The sequence below is a fragment of the Oncorhynchus tshawytscha genome, linkage group LG02 (assembly GCF_018296145.1).
Source record: "Oncorhynchus tshawytscha isolate Ot180627B linkage group LG02, Otsh_v2.0, whole genome shotgun sequence".
NCBI classification, from domain to species: Eukaryota; Metazoa; Chordata; class Actinopteri; order Salmoniformes; family Salmonidae; genus Oncorhynchus; species Oncorhynchus tshawytscha.
This window is the reverse complement of record NC_056430.1, coordinates 34,652,103-34,659,490: the sequence shown is the minus strand read 5'-3', so window position 1 is coordinate 34,659,490 and position 7,388 is coordinate 34,652,103.

Here is a 7,388-nt window from a genome sequence, read left to right as displayed (position 1 = left end):
AATTTTACCCCCTTTTCTCCCCAATTTCGTTACTATCTTGTCTCATCGCTACAACCCCCGTATGGGCTCGGGAGAGACGAAGGTCGAAAGCCATACGTCCTCCGAAACACAACCCAATCAACCCGCACTGCTTCTTAACACAGCGCGCATCCAACCCAGAAGCCAGCCGCACCAATGTGTCAGAGGAAACACTGTGCACCTGGCAACCTGCACAGGAGTCACTAGTGCACGATGAGACAAGGATATCCCTACCGACCAAACCCTCCCTAACCCGGACGACGCTAGGCCAATTGTGCGTCGCCCCATGGACCTCCCGGTCACGGCCGGCTGCGACAGAGCCTGGGCGCGAACCCAGAGTCTCTGGTGGCACCCCGTGTGGGACTTCAGGAAACATGCACAGTACCAGTCAAAAGTTTGGACACACATACTCATTCCAGGGTTTTTCTTTATTTGGACTATTTTCTACATTGTAAAATAGTAGTGAATATATCAAAACTATGAAATAACACATATGGAATCATGTAGTAACCAAAAAAGTGTTAAAAAAATCAAAACATATTTTATATTTGGCAAGAACAGCTCAAATAAATAAAGAGAAACGACAGTCCATCATTACTTTAAGACATGAAGCTCAGTCAATGCAGAACATTTTGAAAATGTTGAAAGTTTTTTCAAGTGCAGTTGCAAAAACTATCAAGAGCTATGATGAAACTGGCTCTCATGAGGACCGCCATCGGAAAGGAAGACCCAGAGTTGGCTGCAGAGGATAAGTTCTTTAGAGTTACCAGCCTCAGAAATTGCAGCCCAAATACATGCTCAAGTAACAGACACATCTCAACATCAGATGTTCAAAGGAGACTGCGTGAATCAGGCCTTCATGGTAAAATTGCTGCAAAGAAACCCCTACTAAAGGACACCAATAAGAAGAAGAGACTTGCTTGGGCCAAGAAACACGAGCAATGGACATTAAACCAGTGGAAATCTGTCCTTTGGTCTGATGAGTCCAAATTAAATTATTTTGGATCCAACCGCCATGTCTTTGTGAGACACTGAGTAGGTGAACGGATGATCTCTGCATGTGTGGTTCCCACCGTGAAGCATAAGGGAAGAGGTGTGATGGTGCTTTGCTGGTGACACTGTCAGTGATTTATTTAGAATTCAAGGCACACTTAACCAGCATTCCTACCACAGCATTCTGCAATGATACGCCATCCCATCTGGTTTGCGCTTAGTGGGACTATAATTTTCAACAGGACAATGATCAAAAACACACCTCCAGGCTATGTGAGGGCTATTTGACCAAGGAGAGTGTGCTGCATCAGATGTCCTTGCCTACACAATCACCAGACCTAAACCCAATTGAGATGGTTTGGGATGAGTTGGACCACAGAGTAAGGAAAAGCAGCCAAGTGCTCAGCATATGTGGGAACTCCTTCAAGACTCTTGTAAAAGTTGGTTGAGAGAATGCCAAGAGTGTGCAATGCTGTTTTTAATTAAGGCAAAGTGTGGCTTCTTTGAAGAATCTCAAATATAAAATAGATTTTGATTTGTTCAACACTTTTTTGGTTACTACATGATTCCGTATGTGTTATTTCATAGTTTTGATGTCTGTAAAAATAAAGAAAAACCCTTGAATGAGTAGGTTTGTCCAAACTTTTGACTGGCACTGTATATAGTGAACTTGTACACATTGTAAATATGAAAATAGAATACCATATTTCAGAATGTGTTCTACTGCTTGCATGTCATTATCAGAATGGAAAGAATTTACATTGGCGAACTCCCCCTATCTGCAAGCATGACCAATGGCACAATACCTTACTGATATATAAATTCAACCAACCAATAGGAATACATAAACATTGAATACATATTTCTGCAGTGTCAAGTTGAAAGACAACCAACCCTTTTACATTACTGCCTCAGCATACCACACCTTCTGTTCTACTCTGACCCTGGCAAACTCAACCTGCCTCTCTCGCACCAGTTTTCTCAGTTTCACCACACTCACCACAGAGTCTGCGTCGTGTCAAACAGCGGGGTCACAGACACAGGGAATCTTCCATTTCAGTTTCTCCACTTCAACACCTAAAGCCACCCCAGTCATCACCCCTTTCAAATGTGCCCTGCTCTGGAGAGCAAATCGCGTGAGTAGAAGAGTGGAAGAAATACAGAAAAAGATCACAAGTCAACTTCGAGCTATCTTCAGCGATTTAACAGTATCCACATTATTTTCTACCCAGCCTGATACTTCATACAGTATGGGTCAGCCAAAAGGCAAGGATCTACTTTCTCCAAAAATGTCACTCCCACTTGGCCAAAATCACCCTTTGCATTACCATTGTGTCGATGCTCGGACTCGGAGGTCTTCACCACACCTGCCACCACAGGAAATTCATCCTCAATCTCAAAAGGTTCAATTTCTAAGACATCAGAGACAGCAGAGTACATTTTGTACTTGGCGACATTCTTCCTCAACACACATCTTCTCTCTGCACTCTGCTCTTCTCCTTCTTCTTCACTGTCCATAACCATGTCTATCCATTCACCACGCTCATGCCGCGCCTTCATCTGTTGTATTGCTTGCAGAACATGGACTGATTGCCTTTCTTCAATACCCACCATCAGTTCCTTAGCCCAATTTACTAGTCTGACTATCTCTGGCCTCTCCATGCTCACAAAACGTGGGCTACTCTGCATCTCCAGACAGATCTTCAACCACAGGCAGCTTCGAGTAGATGGGTGCAACCAAGTCTCCACCACAATCACTTTGAATCACGAGTCGATGGTGTATGTTGGTCCGACTTGCTGTTTCCGTGATTGGCAGGCAGGCCGTTGTTGGAGCTGAAAGTAGAGAGGGAGCCACTAAACTAACAGTAACTTCTCAATTCATCATAACAATGTTACTAGTTAGCTACAACTATTTTTATCAACTTGGTAAGCAAATAATTTGCCCCCAATTTTCTTTGGTTAAAAGGTCACAACAGTGTTGTGTCATGTAGCTAAATGATGGGTTAGTGCTATCCTCAATCCTTGGGATGTCCCTACCATAAACCAGTGAGCTAAACACTAACCCCTACATAGCCCAAAGGCCGGCATATGGCGATAATTGAGTCGATAAGATGACACTACTCAATATCGCTATCTGCCGGCCTTTGGGCTAACACTTACCCCAAACTTAACCATAATCATAACCACAAACCTTACATAACCTTATAGCAGGGATCATCAAGCCCTGCGATAAACATGTACAGATGCACAATTGAGAGCATCCTGTCGGGCTGTATCACCGCCTGGTACGCAACTGCACCGCCCGCAACCGCAGGGCTCTCCAGAGGGTGGTGCGGCCTGCACAACGCATCACCGGGGGCAAACTACCTGCCTTCCAGGACACCTACAGCATCCAATGTCACAGGAAGGCCAAAAAGATCATCAAGGACAACAACCACCCGAAGCCACTACCTGTTGACCCCACTATCATCCAGAAGGCGAGGTCAGTACAGGTGCATCAAAGCTGGGGCCGAGAGACTAAAATACAGCTTCTATCTCAAGGCCATCAGACTGTTAAAGTCTGTTAAATAGCCATCACTGTATTCTATCCTATTCTACTGTATCTAAGTCTATGCTGCTCTGACATTGCTCTCCCAATATCTATATATTCTTAATTCCATTCCTTTACTTTAGATTTGTGTGTATGGTTGTGAAATTGTTAGGTATTACTGCACTGTTAGAGCTTGAAACACAAGCATTTCGCTACACCCGCAATAACATCTGCTAAACACGTGTATGTGACAAATACAATTTGATTCGATTTTTTTATAATTTCAAACCTTGCTTACATTTGCATATGATCACGTCTCTTTATTATGCGTGGGAATATTTGAGATTTCCAAAATTAAAATCACTTGATTTCCTGGTGTCCAACAACAAAAATTCTTATAAATATTTATGATGAATGTAATCTCTTTGGTAGCTGTATGGTCCTGCCTGACAAAAATGCATACAGTTACACATTTTTTGATGTTGTGGCGATTGTGCAAGTGGGCTCAGAAGCTGAAAACGGTCATTAATTCCAGTCAAAGGTTCCTCTGTGGGTTTTATAAGTGCAGCCCCTACTCTTGCAATTACATTAGCCCCCCCCCCCAAATCCAATTAGAAGTCCAAAATCAAATATGGCTCCTACAATACCATTAAATGATGGCTTATTCACTTGTATATGTACACCACAGGAGGTTGGTGGTGCGTAAATTGGGGAGGACGGGCTCGTGGTAATGGCTGGAGCGGACTAGGTGGATGGTATCAAAGACATCAAACACATGGTTTCCATGTGGTTGAAGCCATTCCATTTGCTCCGTTACTATTATGAGTCATCCTGCCCTCAGCAGCCTCCTCAGATGTACATGTTTTAAATGCAAAAATGTTCAGATTTGTGTACTGCACTTATGACCTGTATTTAAGAATCCAATATGCACACTATATACAGTGCCTTGCGAAAGTATTCGGCCCCCTTGAACTTTGCGACCTTTTGCCACATTTCAGGCTTCAAACATAAAGATATAAAACTGTATTTTTTGTGAAGAATCAACAACAAGTGGGACACAATCATGAAGTGGAACGACATTTATTGGATATTTCAAACTTTTTTAACAAATCAAAAACTGAAAAATTGGGCATGCAAAATTATTCAGCCCCTTTACTTTCAGTGCAGCAAACTCTCTCCAGAAGTTCAGTGAGGATCTCTGAATGATCCAATGTTGACCTAAATGACTAATGATGATAAATGCAATCCACCTGTGTGTAATCAAGTCTCCGTATAAATGCACCTGCACTGTGATAGTCTCAGAGGTCTGTTAAAAGCACAGAGAGCATCATGAAGAACAAGGAACACACCAGGCAGGTCCGAGATACTGTTGTGAAGAAGTTTAAAGCCGGATTTGGATACAAAAAGATTTCCCAAGCTTTAAACATCCCAAGGAGCACTGTGCAAGCGATAATATTGAAATGGAAGGAGTATCAGACCACTGCAAATCTACCAAGACCTGGCCGTCCCTCTAAACTTTCAGCTCATACAAGGAGAAGACTGATCAGAGATGCAGCCAAGAGGCCCATGATCACTCTGGATGAACTGCAGAGATCTACAGCTGAGGTGGGAGACTCTGTCCATAGAACAACAATCAGTCGTATATTGCACAAATCTGGCCTTTATGGAAGAGTGGCAAGAAGAAAGCCATTTCTTAAAAATATCCATAAAAAGTGTTGTTTAAAGTTTGCCACAAGCCACCTGGGAGACACACCAAACATTTTTATTTATTTTTTATTTGTATTTTTATTTCACCTTTATTTAACCAGGTAGGCTAGTTGAGAACAAGTTCTCAATTACAACTGCGACCTGGCCAAGATAAAGCATAGCAGTGTGAGCAGACAACACAGAGTTACACATGGAATAAACAAATGAACAAGTCAATAACACAGTAGAAAACAAAGGGGGAGTCTATATACAATGTGTGCAAAAGGCATGAGGAGGTAGACGAATAGTTACAATTTTGCAGATTAACACTGGAGTGATAAATGATCAGATGGTCATGTACAGGTATAGATATTGGTGTGCAAAAGAGCAGAAAAGTAAATAAATAAAAACAGTATGGGGATGAGGTAGGTGAAAATGGGTGGGCTATTTACCAATAGACTATGTACAGCTGCAGCGATCGGTTAGCTGCTCAGATAGCTGATGTTTGAAGTTGGTGAGGGAGATAAAAGTCTCCAACTTCAGCGATTTTTGCAATTCGTTCCAGTCACAGGCAGCAGAGTACTGGAACGAAAGGTGGCCAAATGAGGTGTTGGCTTTAGGGATGATCAGTGAGATACACCTGCTGGAGCGCGTGCTACGGATGGGTGTTGCCATCGTGACCAGTGAACTGAGATAAGGCAGAGCTTTACCTAGCATGGACTTGTAGATGACCTGGAGCCAGTGGGTCTGGCGACGAATATGTAGCGAGGGCCAGCCGACTAGAGCATACAAGTCGCAGTGGTGGGTGGTATAAGGTGCTTTAGTGACAAAACGGATGGCACTGTGATATACTGCATCCAGTTTGCTGAGTAGAGTGTTGGAAGCCATTTTGTAGATGACATCGCCGAAGTCGAGGATTGGTAGGATAGTTAGTTTTACTAGGGTAAGCTTGGCGGCGTGAGTGAAGGAGGCTTTGTTGCGGAATAGAAAGCCGACTCTTGATTTGATTTTTGATTGGAGATGTTTGATATGAGTCTGGAAGGAGAGTTTGCAGTCTAGCCAGACACCTAGGTACTTATAGATGTCCACATATTCAAGGTCGGAACCATCCAGGGTGGTGATGCTAGTCGGGCATGCGGGTGCAGGCAGCGATCGGTTGAAAAGCATGCATTTGGTTTTACTAGCGTTTAAGAGCAGTTGGAGGCCACGGAAGGAGTGTTGTATGGCATTGAAGCTTGTTTGGAGGTTAGATAGCACAGTGTCCAATGACGGGCCGAAAGTATATAGAATGGTGTCGTCTGCGTAGAGGTGGATCAGGGAATCGCCCGCAGCAAGAGCAACATCATTGATATACACAGAGAAAAGAGTCGGCCCGAGAATTGAACCCTGTGGTAACCCTATAGAGACTGCCAGAGGACCGGACAGCATGCCCTCCGATTTGACACACTGAACTCTGTCTGCAAAGTAATTGGTGAACCAGGCAAGGCAGTCATCCGAAAAACCGAGGCTACTGAGTCTGCCGATGAGAATATGGTGATTGACAGAGTCGAAAGCCTTGGCAAGGTCGATGAAGACGGCTGCACAGTACTGTCTTTTATCGATGGCGGTTATGATATCGTTTAGTACCTTGAGTGTGGCTGAGGTGCACCCGTGACCGGCTCGGAAGCCAGATTGCATAGCGGAGAAGGTACGGTGGGATTCGAGATGGTCAGTGACCTGTTTGTTGACTTGGCTTTCGAAGACCTTAGATAGGCAGGGCAGGATGGATATAGGTCTGTAACAGTTTGGGTCCAGGGTGTCTCCCCCTTTGAAGAGGGGGATGACTGCGGCAGCTTTCCAATCCTTGGGGATCTCAGACGATATGAAAGAGAGGTTGAACAGGCTGGTAATAGGGGTTGCGACAATGGCGGCGGATAGTTTCAGAAATAGGGGGTCCAGATTGTCAAGCCCAGCTGATTTGTACGGGTCCAGGTTTTGCAGCTCTTTCAGAACATCTGCTATCTGGATTTGGGTAAAGGAGAACTTGGAGAGGCTTGGGCGAGGAGCTGCCGGGGGAGGAGCTGTTGGCCGAGGTTGGAGTAGCCAGGCGGAAGGCATGGCCAGCCGTTGAGAAATGCTTATTGAAGTTTTCGATAATCATGGATTTATCGGTGGTGACCGT